This window comes from Coregonus clupeaformis, chromosome 21, assembly GCF_020615455.1.
Source record: "Coregonus clupeaformis isolate EN_2021a chromosome 21, ASM2061545v1, whole genome shotgun sequence".
Lineage (NCBI taxonomy): Eukaryota > Metazoa > Chordata > Actinopteri > Salmoniformes > Salmonidae > Coregonus > Coregonus clupeaformis.
The window spans coordinates 46,441,920-46,457,126 of NC_059212.1; the positions used below are offsets into that span (position 1 = coordinate 46,441,920).

A 15,207-nucleotide genomic window follows, 5' to 3' on the forward strand; every position below is an offset into this window, starting at 1 on the left:
ACCCCTGAGTCCTTCTTGCTACCCCCTTTAATTTCAGAAAAGTTGTTGTCGGTGTCGGTGTCATACTTCCTACATTTGTTATTGCCGTCGCATCATTAATCCCTTCCAAAGTTACCATTAAAGTAGTTGATTTAGTTGATGTATTAACACCCTTAACTACTTCTAGTGGGAAAGCTACCGATATCCTCTGTGTATTATTTACTGTTGGAGTGACTACTGTAATATACTTCTCCTGAACTCCTTTGGTGACTGTGGAAGCTTCAACAGACTTCAACTCTTCCATTATAAGCGTCACTTTACGAATTACATAGCCTTTTAACCAATAATTCTTAACCGGAACAAATTTTAATGCTTGCACTAGATAAGTACACATATATTCTCCCTGATCTTTCTCTGTAACATTACACAAAATAAGTGAACAATCACTCATAACCCTCTTCCACTTCATATTGTTGTACCAAATATACTTCCTTTGACTAGGTTCAACAGCTTCTACATCTGGTCCTGATAACAATACTTCTTCTCCATAATTATCTCTCCATGTGGGAGGAACGTCCCTTCTCCACTCCATCTCTCACATCTACAATGAAGATGAGCTGGATCACTCATCCTAACCCTGATAACAGTCTTTTCCTCTAAAATTGGTGCTGGAGCTATTGGTTCCCTTATAATCAAATGCGATATATTTATGGCTTTAATAACTATCAATGTTGAAAGAGTTAAATTGCTTCTCACTGTTGTTTTAATAGACTGACGTGTTAATGTCCTTATTGTTACTTCATCTAGTTTCCCCAAAGCTTTGAACTCTTTGCTTGTACTTCCATCTATCACCACTAGTGTCAAATGACGTAAATGTAACTTACATTCACTCTCTCTTCCTACTCTAAACCCTCACTTTCAAACTTGAAATTACCTTGATCTTCCTGCTGGGAATTGTAAATATAGATACTCAATCACCCTCAATCTTCTCTTATCATTCAGCAACGCATACTTGCATCTGCTCCTAACAGATCTAAACTCCTACCATATCTATCTTCCCACTAAACTCTAAAATGCCCTTATAATAATAATAATAATTCACCACTGTTCTCTCTCTTTTACTACTAACTAACATTGAAACGTAGCTTACTGTCTTAGAGTTCCTTCAACCCTAGTTCTCCTAACTTTTTTTTAATCTAATCTTTTCTCCTAACTTTTAAAAACCTTTTCCACTGATTTATTCACAAAATCCTTTACCACCAAATTTTTAGAATATGTGATCGGGAAGTCCCTGCTTCTGACTTCTTTACACACAGACTTGGCAAACGACTAAACATCTTTTAGCCTAGCCTGAAATCTCTTGCAGTGTAGGAATGTAACCCAGAATAACAGTCACCCCTTTTAACTTTATTTTCAGACAGATTGTCTAATATTGCAATTGTCTAATATTGCAATGTCATCCTTCCTATGATATTATATTTTTAAGCAAATATGATTCCCAAAAACCCTACTTTTTTTAAAATCCTCCACCAGACAGTTGTCTAGTGTACATCTTATTGTACAGTTCAATTTACACAATGCATCTCTTTCCAACAATGCAATAGGTATATGTTCTAATATTAGTATGTCTATTTTAATTTCTCTTTGATTTTTATAGAAGAGCTCAATTGGTTCCTTAAGAGTAATTAGCTGTTTTACTCCCTCAAATCCTATCCCAATTAGTTAATTTTTACATAGTGAGATGTTTAACCTCTTTAGGCTCAACACAGATAAAAGCTTTTCCACTATTCACCTCTCCTAGTCCTTTGTTTTTACTTCAATTGTTAGATATTTTCTCTTCTTCTCTAATCGGTGCTATCAGCTGACACCCCCCTTTCGGATCTTCTAGGCACCTCTAGAATCCTTGAAGGGTTCACCTAGAGAACAGGTGATCTTCACTTGCTCCTTTATCTTCCTCAGAAATTTCCTCTGTTGTTTCCTCCTGGCCCATTGCAATCACAGGTAAAGTAACCAACCTGTCCACAATTATAACCGTCTTCTGGAAGTTGCTGGAAGTGTAGCTGAAATCTTCCTCCTCCTTCTAAGCCTTCTCGTCCTCTTCCTCTCCAATTCTGTGTCTGCCCAGAAACTGGCTGTGGATATGAAACAACTGGTACCCCCAATGGTGGCTGGTACAATTGCGGTTGGAACTGGTCCTGTTGAAGCTGTAACAGTGATTGTTGATTTGGTTCACTCTGATTCTTCATAACCAAAGCTTCTCTTCTCCACCAGTTGTATGATTGAGTTTTCTGAGAGTTTCTTGGTCCTGTTCCTTCTTGTTGTTAACATATCAGTATTCTTCAACAGCTTATATCCTAAGTTCTGTCCTCGAAATATCATCTTCCATCATCTTCTTACTAGTGGCCTTTTTCCTTGGCCTCACTGTATTCTTCTCCTCCAATTCTTGGGATTCTTTTCTCAGCAGTTTTTCTTCTCTTCTGTATCTTCATCCTCATCTTTCCGAACCTCATTCTTCTCTTAGTTTCCAGACATCTCGGTTTTTTCTTACTTCTGGAGTTTTGGATTCATTTTTATTGTTGTTTCTGCTTGTCCTCTATCTATTATTCGTTCATCTTCATCTCTGATGCAATAATCACCCCTGCTGGATGATCACCGGAAGCTGAGGATAAACATCCCTAAGCTCTACTTCCTTCTCATAAGGTGGGTGTCTTTTTGCTGAATCCGTGTGTGAGAAAGGTGTACTAACTTCTGCCATTAGTTTTTCTGTCGCCTTCTCTTCCTTTAGCCTTTTCTCTATACCTTTGTTTATCTTATCGCTGGAATCTTTTATCAGTTTTTGTTTGAGAATGAAGGGCAACTTTTGTTTCATTTGCCGGATAACCTAGCAATACTTTAGTTAAAGGATTACTATTTTGTACTATATCAACAGGTGTAATTACCTTCATAGCCTTGCTGTCCTTTCTCCCCATTGTAGCAACCCTTTTATATTCCTTTATTGTGAATTATTTTATTTTAGACTATATAGCCTATGGCTTCCCCCCTTTAATTATTAATATAAACCAAACAACCCCAATTATTTTTTATTTTTTTTAAATTCAATAAAAAAAATTATTCAAAAAATATTTTTAATAAAAAAATAATAATAATAATAAATCAATTAAAAAATCAATTAAAAATTATGAATAATTAAAACCAATTTTTTTATTTCTATATCCTATCTTACCAATTTATCAATTAGTGGCTATCTTACCAATCCTAAAAACAAAGCCCTCTACCCCTACAATCACTACAATACCCATAAACCCCCTTGCTCTATAAGCACCTAATTATCTTAATTTTACAGAATAATGTCAGTACTCGATTTCCAACACAACTGCAATCAAACCCAAGTGATGCACAGAGACTCCAAAATGCAAATTTTATTCAAATGATCAGTCTGTTGCCAAGCCTCTGTGAAATTGTCATAACATCAAATATCCTGTAGGATATGTATGACTCGATCCTCTGTCACGTGACGTACACGCCAGCATTTCTCTTTCTTTCTCCCTCTCTCTCCTCTCGTTCCTCTCATATGACAAAAGAGCATAGAAACAGAAAAAGAATTTAGCAGTTTATGCAATCACTGAGTTATCCACTTCAATATTCCCCCACTCATATTCGCTCTAAGACTTACCTCAGGACTAAATAGCTCAATAACATTTTTTATTTATTTTAATCCGTCATTTAATTTAATTTATTATAATCCGTCAACATATATCTAATTTATAAATTCACTACATCTCAACAAATAGTTTCATTTTCAAACAACAGCCGCTTTAACAACTAGAAGATTCGTGTCCAAATCTCCCCTTTTTCTGTGTCTGTTTCTCTGTCTCCCCCTGCAGCCCAGTCTAACAGAAATATGACCAATTTACCCACAATCCCCCGTGTTGTAGTTTTAGTAAACAACGTGTTGTAGTCTAGTGCCGTAACACAAACGTCTCATAATCTCGTGCCGTAAACTCCCCGTTTTGTAGTGTAGTGTCGTAAAATTAAACGCATGCGCAAATACATCTAACGATACGATTTCAGACAATAGAACGCTAACATTCTACCCCAGCCCCTCTATTTTACCCTTATAGTCAAACAATAACACTTAACAGAGCTCACATATCGCATAGAACCTGAATTCTACACACACAAACATAATTTAAGAGGCTTTCTACCATCGCAATGGCCCTCTAAGGTCATACGTTAGCATGTAACATGTAACACAATTAGCATTAGCATTTAGCCTTAGCCTTTATGTACAATGTGGCATGAAGCAATATAACCCGCATTGTGCCTAAATTATTTTCCCTTTTCCACTAACTTTATGCTGCCGTGAGTTCAATGGATATCTACAGAGAGATTACCCCAAGCAGACATCCCGTCGGATGAAAGATGAGCCGTAACCACAATCAAATAAATCCCACAACCCCAGTCTTTAGACTGACCTAAAAACACCTAACGCGTTATGAGGATTTATGGCCCATCCTATGATGGCCTCGTTTCGAGGTCTTATCAGATTCACAATGCCCTAATTGTGTATACGTATATCTGCCTTTATTCACTACCATCGATTGCTCTAAACTTCCTATTTTTTGCGCCGTTTACCAATGCAACCAAATTTTAGTAATTTACACGGTACATCCTTCCAATTCCCCCCAATGAGCCAGCGAAACAACTAATGCCCAAATTGTGTGAGAAATCTCACCTTAGAGCCGGCTTGAGCGGTAGTCAACTCGCAACTCAGGAAGGGAACCAAGAACGATGCAGTCAGATCCCGGACGAGCCCCCATTTATCGTGTATCTTGTCGCTGCTGGTACTTATTGCTGTCAAACAAAGGAGTCCGCTCATACTGAACCTTTGATCATAAGTTTTATTCATATCACACGATTTCAGCATAAGTGACGGATGTCATGACACCCGGAGAGCGACGTCCCAGATTGCAATGGTCGCTCTAACCTCTTCTTCGTCCAGCATATACTTATAAACAATGCAAAAATATGGGTTGCTCCCTCTGCTGTCCAATCACCTGTCTCCCCTGGGGCGTCACCCTACAAATGACTACTTTTGAACTAAGATAAACATCCCCTCTGGTTCCATTAAGAAAGTCATAATCTTAATACACTACAAGTTCAATCTTGGTTTCATCAGACCAGAGAATCTTGTTTCTCCTGGTCTGAGTCCTTTAGGTGCCTTTTGGCAAACTCCAAGCGGGCTGTCATGTGCCTTTTACTGAGGAGTGGCTTCCGTCTGGCCACTCTACCATAAAGACCTGATTGGTGGAGTGCTGCAGAGATGGTTGTCCTTCTGGAAGGTTCTCCCAGCTCCACAGAGGAAGTCTGGAGCTCTGTCAGAGTGACCATCGGGTTCTTGGTCACCTCCCTGACCAAGGCCCTTCTCCCCCGATTGCTCAGTTTGGCCGGGCGGCCAGCTCTAGGAAGAGTCTTGGTGGAGACAACTTTTTTCTTCCCTCCGCTCCAATATGTTCTCCCCTCCTCCCGCTCCAATATGTTCTCCCCTCCTCCCCCTCCAATATGTTCTCCCCTCCTCCTCCAATATGTTCTCCCCTCCTCCCCTCCAATATGTTCTCCCCTCCTCCCCTCCAATATGTTCTCCCCTCCAATATGTTCTCCCCTCCTCCCCTCCAATATGTTCTCCCCTCCAATATGTTTTTATTTTTGGCTCCAATATGTTTTTATTTTTGGTATATTGTCGCATTTATCCTAAAGAGACTTAATTGAATACTTTATAGGTCCTAGTGTGACCTCCTGAATCAATCCCTAAATGTGTATTTGGGGTAAAAATGAAACATTTTACTTTTCTATATGTTTTTATTATACTACAGTTTGATCGACTGCTTCAGACATTTGCAGTGTACAGTAAAGAAAAATAAGATTTACAGGGTTTTTGGCTTTTCATACAGATTTATTTTTTGATTGATGATGTCAAAATGTTAAAATGAAAAACAAAAATGATTTTCTGAAAACCCAGCCACGTTCAGGACTGATTGAATGGATGTTTGTGTTGACTCAATCCACACGACAGCAGAATATTGTCTGCAGAATAGTTGGTTTGCTCGTCACCCATTGCGAGCCTGTTTAGTTGGTTTCTGTATACATGCAGTGACGAGTTCTGGTAGAAGTCTGTTTAATTCAATAACAAAATGCTACCATCGAGAAAACAAACAATTGCACCTTTGGGTATTGCACGCCTGAAGTAAAATGTAAATGTAAATGTAAGTAATGCCAAGGAAAAGTAAATGGGGTGTATTCACTAGTGCACACCGTAGCAAACCGTTTTGCATCGGAAAATGTTTTGCAACAACAACAGTTTCTATTGGACCATTTCAGGTTAGGTCCCGCCCCTTTTTGTTCCAATACATCCATGGAAAATCGAGGGACTAAAATAACCTTTAAAATGTCTCCTGTTGAAGTTGCACACTGCAGTGTAAGGACAAGGAAGCCACCGAGACACGCATGAAGATGAAATATTCTCTCCAGAAAACTGGGCGCTGTTCATTAGGGGCACTTTACAGAACATATTTTGTGTTTCTTACTGGACAACTCCAACTCAGGCTGACACAACAGGGCCGTATTCATTAGCGAAAAAACGTTTTGCAGTGGAAAATGAAAACCAGTGTTGCTTATTGGACAGGGGGGGTTCAGTTAGTCCCTTCCTGTTTCAGTCGGTTTTCTTCCGTTTGGAGCCTAATGAACACGACCCAGGAGGAATGAAAACCTCCAACAGTAACCATTTTAATGTCATCTGTCCAGTTTATCTATGCATTGCCCTCATTATACTAGGTCCTCAATACTGTCTGCCAACCACATTTATTTTATCTTTACAAGAAAATGACCATCTTTAATACATATAGTATACAAACTTATACCTTAATGATGTTTGTCAATGTATCGACTCTTCTGCAGAAATTCATGTGTGATTGTCTTTGAGTTTACAGATGAGACTGTCTATCGTAGCACTGGTCGGTCATATTGTTTTATACCAACAAAAACCCTTGACAAAACCACAACGGTCATTTCTCAAGTACTTCATAATATATTGTATTTATCTTTGTTTTATCCACAACTCTTCAGATTTAGCATCATTATTTTTTTACAAATGTCAGCATGTCTACGGGGGTTTGTTCTGCCAACTTGCCAAATTTAGCAACAAAATAATATTGACAGATCAAAAATAAAAAATCTTTCAGTTTCTCATCCTCAGGGACAGAACTACATTATTCTTACATATCTGTTTAGGTCCATATTCACACAGCAGAGGGCAGTCCTGGGCTGGGGCTGCGTCCCAAATCTAGCCGGAACCTATCCCTATATAGTGCACTGCTTTTAACCAGAGCCCTATGGGGTCAAAAGTCGTGCCCTAAATAGGGATAGGATGCAGACACAGATATCCTGTGTTGGATCTCTGACAGGAGCTATTGAGTCATTTCCAATTGTGCTGCCTAAAAAAAAATATACAAACAAAAAAAACAAAAGCAAACGAAAACTGTAGTCCATCCATGTCAGGAAATAAAGCATCTGGTGATTATTGGATAAAGCTAAAGGGGAGGAGAGTCCTTCCTTTTCCTGCATCCTTCCGTCAATCATTCCTTCAATCCTTCCTTCCTCTGAAGAGTTGGGACTGCAGGCACTGAGCACCGGGGTGCAAATGAAAAAAAAAAAATGAAAAAAAAAAAAAGAAAAAGGAGGATGCTTCTTCACTCTCTTCCCCCACCTCTCTTTTTTGCTCTCTCTCTCTCTCTCCATTCGTCGCTGAGTTTTTTTATCTTCCTGGTTCACCGGACCGCGTGAAGTCCCTGTCAGCGGAGATAGAAGTGCTGTCTCATCAGGCAGAGCTCTGGACACCTCTCCCTGGGGTCCTCGGAGCGCCCATGCTACAACAAGGCCTTCGGAGACCACATTTCCCAGAGTGCAGTGCTTCTGCTTTGTCCTCTAGCTACCACAGTGGAACTGGAATGCTACTCAGACTTCCCGGATCATGTGATCTGGTCCAAGGGCAGAGTAGAGATGGTGCATAGGTGGAGTGGAGGGATGCTTGCTAGCTGGTAGCTAACCAGCAGAGCTAGCTGTCTGTCTGGTGAAGGGTTAGCAACATTAGCTAGCTGGTAGCTAACGAGCAGAGCTAGCTGTCTGTCTGGTGAAGGGTTAGCAACATTAGCTAGCTGGTAGCTAACCAGCAGAGCTAGCTGTCTGTCTGGTGAAGGGTTAGCAACATTAGCTAGCTGGTAGCTAACGAGCAGAGCTAGCTGTTTGTCTGGTGAAGGGTTAGCAACATTAGCTAGCTGGTAGCTAACGAGCAGAGCTAGCTGTCTGTCTGGTGAAGGGTTAGCAACATTAGCTAGCTGGTAGCTAACCAGCAGAGCTAGCTGTCTGTCTGGTGAAGGGATAGCAACATTAGCTAGCTGGTAGCTAACCAGCAGAGCTAGCTGTCTGTCTGGTGAAGGGTTAGCAACATTAGCTAGCTGGTAGCTAACGAGCAGAGCTAGCTGTCTGTCTGGTGAAGGAATAGCAACATTAGCTAGCTGGTAGCTAACCAGCAGAGCTAGCTGTCTGTCTGGTGAAGGGAATAGCAACATTAGCTAGCTGGTAGCTAACCAGCAGAGCTAGCTGTCTGTCTGGTGAAGGGTTAGCAACATTAGCTAGCTGGTAGTTAACCAGCAGAGCTAGCTGTCTGTCTGGTGAAGGGAATAGCAACATTAGCTAGCTGGTAGCTAACCAGCAGAGCTAGCTGTCTGTCTGGTGAAGGGTTAGCAACATTAGCTAGCTGGTAGCTAACCAGCAGAGCTAGCTGTCTGTCTGGTGAAGGGAATAGCAACATTAGCTAGCTGGTAGCTAACCAGCAGAGCTAGCTGTCTGTCTGGTGAAGGGAATAGCGACATTAGCTAGCTGGTAGCTAACCAGCAGAGCTAGCTGTCTGTCTGGTGAAGGGTTAGCAACATTAGCTAGCTGGTAGCTAACCAGCAGAGCTAGCTGTCTGTCTGGTGAAGGGATAGCAACATCAGCTAGCTGGTAACCATCCCCCACAGCTAGCTGTCTGGTGAAGGGATAGCAACATTAGCTAGCTGGTAACCATCCCCCACAGCTAGCTGTCTGGTGAAGGGATAGCAACATCAGCTAGCTGGTAGCTAACCAGCAGAGCTAGCTGTCTGTCTGGTGAAGGGAATAGCAACATTAGCTAGCTGAAGGGATGGAAGAGCAGGAGGCGGGAGCGAGAGGCAGAATGGAGGGGAAAAAGAGAGGAGGTGGCCGAGAGAGAGGGAGAGGGAGGGGAGAACCAGGGACGTGGGGCAGGTCCGTTGCTAGGCGGTCCGTTGCCAGGCGGTGCGTCCGTCTCCTAGAGATCATCTCCAGGATGTAGAAAACCAGCTCCATGACGACGGGGCCCTCGCTGAGTTGACATGCCCGCTGTGGATGACAGGGATCAGGGTACTGTCCAGATCGCTCAGGTACTGTGGGAGGAGAGGCTGGCGTTACTGCCTGCCAGGTAACCCACCTGGGAACAAGACAGAGACAGGTGGTTATTATCCATCTGTTTGGGTATCCTAGGCACAGTGGTTACTGCTAGAACAAACCTACACTGCTCTGTCACCTAGTCCGGGACCAGGTCATCACAGACAGCTTGTTGCTTCACAGGTTGTTGTTTCTTACCCTGGTTTAGAAGAAAATTTACCGATGCTCTGGCTGTCCTGATTGGCTGAAATCGTGTCAATTGTGTTTAACCCTTGCTCTGCTGTCACAAGGGGAGAGAGGAACTCTGGATTGTACCTTTGATGAAAATGTATTAAAAAGCCCATGTACCTGGTCTGAGTCGAGGGTGACCCGTAGGCTCAGCTTGGCCATGCCATCCTCCTTCAACAGTTTGAGGTGCGGGCACAGCGCCACACAGAACGCCCTCGCCACGTTCTCCGTCAGGCGGCTGTGGTCAGCAGGGTCGCTCAGACCGTTGGGCTGGGTCTGGTCAGTCACTCTGGAGGAAGAAGACCTGGAGACATGGGAAACAGAATGGTTAGAACCGGCTCTGAACTGGTGCATGCAAATCTAAAATGTATCTAAGTGCATTTATCTCCATGCAAATAGGGAATCAAATAATTAAAATGAGGTGTTTTCCCCCAGCAATATTTCTAACTCCAATCCATTCCTTTTAAATCCATGAAGGGGAGGGAGTGAGTGAGTGCACACCTCCGGGGAGAAGGGTGAGGTGACAACACGTCACATACCTCTGTCCAGCGGATGACCTTCCCATTGGCCTTGAACTCTGACCCGTGGAAGACCTTCACACTGGTGATGGACTCCATAGACTTCCCATCGATAGGACTGATCACTCTGTGGAGGGAGGTTTAGTTAAAACACTTACTGTCGGGCATAGATGGACGCAAGAGGGAAAAGCTATTTTTAAAGTCCAAATCGATCCCTAACCTCTAGCCACTCCTGTAGATTGAGAGAGATTGGATCATTGGAAGAAATATGGCAACATTACCTTTCCACCCACCCAAATCAGAAGGCAAGGTGAAGCTATTACAAAAAATGCTTATGTCTAGCCAATCCCCTCAGATCTACAGGAGTTCAGGGCTAGGAGTTGATTTGGAATTCAGGAAACACTCACCCCCTGTTGAAGTTGTGATTGTCAACCTATTCTTTGTATGTTCTTCCTTCCCTCACTGCCCTTATTGAAGTTGTGTTCATCATCTAGCCACTGAATATGAACGTGTTTCCTCCCTCTTTCCTCCCTCCCCCTCCCTCCCCCCTCTCCCTCCTCCCTCCCTCCCCCTCCTCCTCCTCACTCTCTCCCCCTCCTCACTCTCTCCCCCTTTCCCCTCCTCCCTCCCTCCCCCTTACCCCTTCCTTCCTCCCTCCCCCTCCTCCCTCCTCCCCCTTTCCCCTTCCCCCTCACCCCTTATTGAAGTTGAGGTCATCATCTATCCACTGTATGTGAACGTGTTCCTGGCCGTCCTCCTGGTCTACCAGACCACAGGTGACACTAAAAAGTCCTTCATGTCCCTCAGGGCTTGCCGTAGAGCGTCCATAGTTTCTCCTGTGATTTGCACCATCACACCATCTACAGGGGAACAACAGATATATATATATATAACACCATCACACCGTCTACAGGGGAACAACAGGCACAGTGGCTTGCGAAAGTATTCACCCCCTTTGGCATCTTTTCGATTTTGTTGCCGTACAACCTGGAATTAAAATGGATTTTTTAGGGGGTTGTATCATTTGATTTACACAACATCCCTATCACTTTGAAGATGCAAAATATTTTTTATTGTAAAACAAACAAGAAATAAGACAAAAAAACAGAAAACTTGAGCGTGCATAACTATTCACCCCCAAGTCTCTTGGGGTATGTCTCTATAAGCTTGGCACATCTAGCCACTAGGATTTTTGCCCATTCTTCAAGGCAAAACTGCTCCAGCTCTTTCAAGTTGGATGGGTTCCGCTGGTGTACAGCAATCTTTAAGTCATACCACAAATTCTCAATTGGATTGAGGTCTGGGCTTTGACTAGGCCATTCCAAGACATTTAAATGTTTCCCCTTAAATGGTGTTCTCGGGGTGATGAGAGGTGTTGGTTTGCGCCAGACATAGCGTTTTCCTTGATGGCCAAAAAAGCTCAATTTTAGTCTCATCTGACCAGAGTACCTTCTTCCATATGTTTGGGGAGTCTCCCACATGGCTTTTGGCGAACACCAAACGTTTTTTGCTTATTTTTTCTTTAAGCAATGGCTTTTTCTGGCCACTCTTCCGTAAAGCCCAGCTCTGTGGAGTGTACAGCTTAAAGTGGTCTATGGACAGATACTCCAATCTCCGCTGTGGAGCTTTGCAGCTCCTTCAGGGTTATCTTTGGTCTCTTTGTTGCCTCTCTGATCAATGCCCTCCTTGCCTGGTCCGTGAGTTTTGGTGGGCGGCCCTCTCTTGGCAGGTTTGTTGTGGTGCCATATTCTTACAATTTTTAATAATGGATTTAGAAAATGGTGCTCCGTGGGATGTTCAAAGTTTCTGATATTTTTTATAACCCAACCCTGATCTGTACTTCTCACAACTTTGTCCCTGACCTGTTTGGAGAGCTCCTTGGTCTTCATGGTGCTGCTTGCTTGGTGGTGCCCCTTGCTTAGTGGCGTTGCAGACTCTGGGGCCTTTCAGAACAGGTGTATATATACTGAGATCATGTGACACAGATTGCACACAGGTGGACTTTATTTAACTAATTATGTGACTTCTGAAGGTAATTGGTTGCACCAGACTTATTTAGGGGCTTCATAGCAAAGGGGGTGAATACATATGCACGCACCACTTTTCCGTTATTTACACTTAGAAATGTCCTTGTTTTCGAAAGAAAAGCAATTTTTTTGTCTGTGTACTACTCCCTTCACAAAACAGCGCAAACTGGCTCTAACCAGAATAGAAAGAGGAGTGGGACGCCCCGGTGCACAACTGAGCAAGAGGACCATTACATGAAATCCAAATAGAATCCATAAAGAAAACTCCATTGTCGTAATGCAACAAAATAGGAAAAACGCCAAGGGGGATGAATACTTTTGCAAGGCACTTATATGTCACACCATCTACAGGGGGAACAACAGATATATAACAGGTACGCTCCATCAACATCAGGAATTATACGGTAAAAAATATGTGGGTAAACTAAACCCTGAGCACCGCAAAAAACACTAAATTTAGTGTAACAGGTGGGTACACACGATTCACAAATAAAAAAAGGTGGGTAAACTGGAGTACCTTCTACGATGCTGGTCTTGGCCAGGTGTCCTGCCTTTAGAGAACCGCTGAACACAAAGAAGCAGGCGCCGGTCACTGGAAGAAAGAACAATAAATATTGGTTTTAGTCACCATGACATTTCCATCTGAAGGGATTCAACACTAGCGCCATCTATGGTTAGTCCCACGTCACAGACTATGAACTCCCCATGGTGTGTGTGTGTGTGTGTGTGTGTGTGTGTGTGTGTGTGTGTGTGTGTGTCTACCTTTGCGTGGTTGGTGGTGAATGCTGATGGCCTGTGTCTGTGTGTGTGTGTGTGTGTGTGTGTGTGTGTGTGTGTGTGTGTGTGTGTGTGTGTGTGTGTCTACCTTTGCGTGGTTGGTGGTGAATGCTGATGGCCGGTGTGTGTGTGTGTGTGTGTGTGTGTGTGTGTGTGTGTGTGTGTGTGTGTGTGTGTGTATGTGTATGTGTGTGTGTGTGTGTGTATGTGTGTGTGTGTGTGTGTGTGTGTGTGTCTACCTTTGCGTGGTTGGTGGTGAATGCTGATGGCCTGTGTCTGGTAGTTTCCGTCAGTCGTTCTGAACACACACCAGGTGGGAGTCGGCCCGCTCGTTGAAACACGCCCCCATGGCCAAGACGTGCTCATTGGACTTGTTCATAGTCTTCATCAGCTGCAGGGGACAGAGAATATGGTTGTGTCATTAAAAGGTCCAATCTGTAACGTCAACAGACTAACCCTGCCACTCGTTCATAGCTGGGGTGGAAATAACATTTCATTAGTCTCCGTTGTAGCTGGGAGAAAATACAGATATTTCATATAAACAATAACATGCCCTGGAGTGTAGTGGGGAACGGGGGTTGTGACACAGTTATAGTATGTACACAGGTCTCTAAATCAGTTCCAGTTCTGAAGACGAAATAGGTTTAATTTTAATAGAGGATAATCCAGCACAATATTGAAGAAATCCTGGTTATGTGATTGACATTTCTGAACTGTAATTCACAAGGCAGAAAACAAGTGAGAATCTGGAGCGTTTAGACCGACTGTGTTAAGAGCGTCATATCCCTGGGTTCCCATCTGCCAGGGTGGCAGTAGCCAAGCTAGAGAAACCATACATTTAGTAACAATGCTTACAGGGAATAATGAAGCCTTCTGTACCAAATTGCAGACATCTTGGTTAGCCTGGAATCATGACAGCTAATATCACTTTCGATGAAGGCAGGTCCAGACTGAATCAGTGAAGTTAAACAGAATGATATTCGGTGTGGATTTCCGGCTACATACGGTCTCGTTAGGGTTCATTTTAGCACACTTTGTTTAGGTTTAGTTTAGTCTTTGTCATTTAGACTAAAACATCATTAAGTCACATTTTTGTCATTTGAATAATTATTTAGTCTAGTTATTGTCAAAATGACGAAAAAAGGGGGCCATTTTAGTCAACTAAATGCCCTTCCATTTTAGTCACATCACATTTGTATTGCCTCATTAACCTGTAGTAAACATACATCCTGACTTCCATGTGAACAAATATACAGAACCTTGTCCTACCAACATATTGTTCTGCATAACGTCGTATTCTCTTCCTAACAGCAGAAATTTGAATTCCTAATTCAGCCTACATAGATATTCAACATTGAGAGAGAGAGACAGAGAGAGAGAGAGAGAGAGAGACAGAGAGAGAGACAGAGAGAGACAGAGAGAGACAGAGAGAGACAGAGAGAGACAGAGAGAGACAGAGAGAGACAGAGAGAGACAGAGAGAGAGAGAGAGAGAGAGAGAGAGAGAGAAGCACAATCACCAGACGGTGCCACAAAGTATTGGCAAAGTAGTATGGGTTGCACCTACAGGAGATAATGACTGTTTCACCCAGTGACGTGGTGGAGTCACTAAACATCAAGATAATGACTGTTTCACCCAGTGATGAATACACGGATACGGTGACTGAGTTCATCAGGAAGTGTATAGGAGATGTTGTACCCACTGTGACAACTAAAACCTATCCAAACCAGAAACCGTGGATAGATGGCAGCATTCGCAAAACTGAAAGCGCGAACCTCCGCATTTAACCATGGCAAGGTGACTGGGAATATGGCCGAATACAAAACAGTGTAGTTAACAGGCAAAACGTCAGTACAGAGACAAAGTGGAGTCGCAATTCAACGAGCTCAGACACGAGACGTACGTGGCAGGGTCTACAGACAAATCACGGACTACAAAGGGAAAACCAGCCATGTCTCAGACACCGACGTCTCGCTTCCAGACAAGCTAAACACCTTCTTCGCCCGCTTTGAGGATAACTCAGTGCCACCGACGCGGCCCGCTACCAAGGACTGTGGCCTCTCTCCTTCTCCGTGGCCGACGTGAGTAAGACATTTAAGCGTGTTAACCCCTCGCAAGGCTGCCGGCCCAGACGGCATCCCTAGCCGTGTCCTCAGAGCATGCTGGCTGGAGTGTTTACA

At 43.1% G+C, this 15,207-nt stretch overlaps 2 long non-coding RNA genes across 3 annotated transcripts; both read right to left on the reverse strand.

Annotated features, from left to right (window-relative positions):
* Window positions 1-9,988: 9,988 nt before the first annotated feature.
* On the reverse strand, window positions 9,989-11,003 carry LOC123481539. Its single transcript, XR_006657186.1, has 3 exons — window positions 10,919-11,003; window positions 10,245-10,350; window positions 9,989-10,009 (listed from the first exon to the last, which is right to left on the reverse strand). It is a non-coding gene; the product is annotated as an uncharacterized LOC123481539 (long non-coding RNA).
* Window positions 11,004-11,010: 7 nt separating this feature from the next.
* Window positions 11,011-13,318, reverse strand: LOC123481538. 2 transcript variants are annotated; one of them, XR_006657184.1, is made up of 3 exons: window positions 13,267-13,318; window positions 12,768-12,842; window positions 11,011-11,083 (listed from the first exon to the last, which is right to left on the reverse strand). It is a non-coding gene; the product is annotated as an uncharacterized LOC123481538 (long non-coding RNA). The 2 variants fall into 2 exon arrangements; XR_006657185.1 differs by lacking the exon at window positions 13,267-13,318 and adding an exon at window positions 13,013-13,052.
* Between the last annotated feature and the right edge of the window lie 1,889 nt (window positions 13,319-15,207).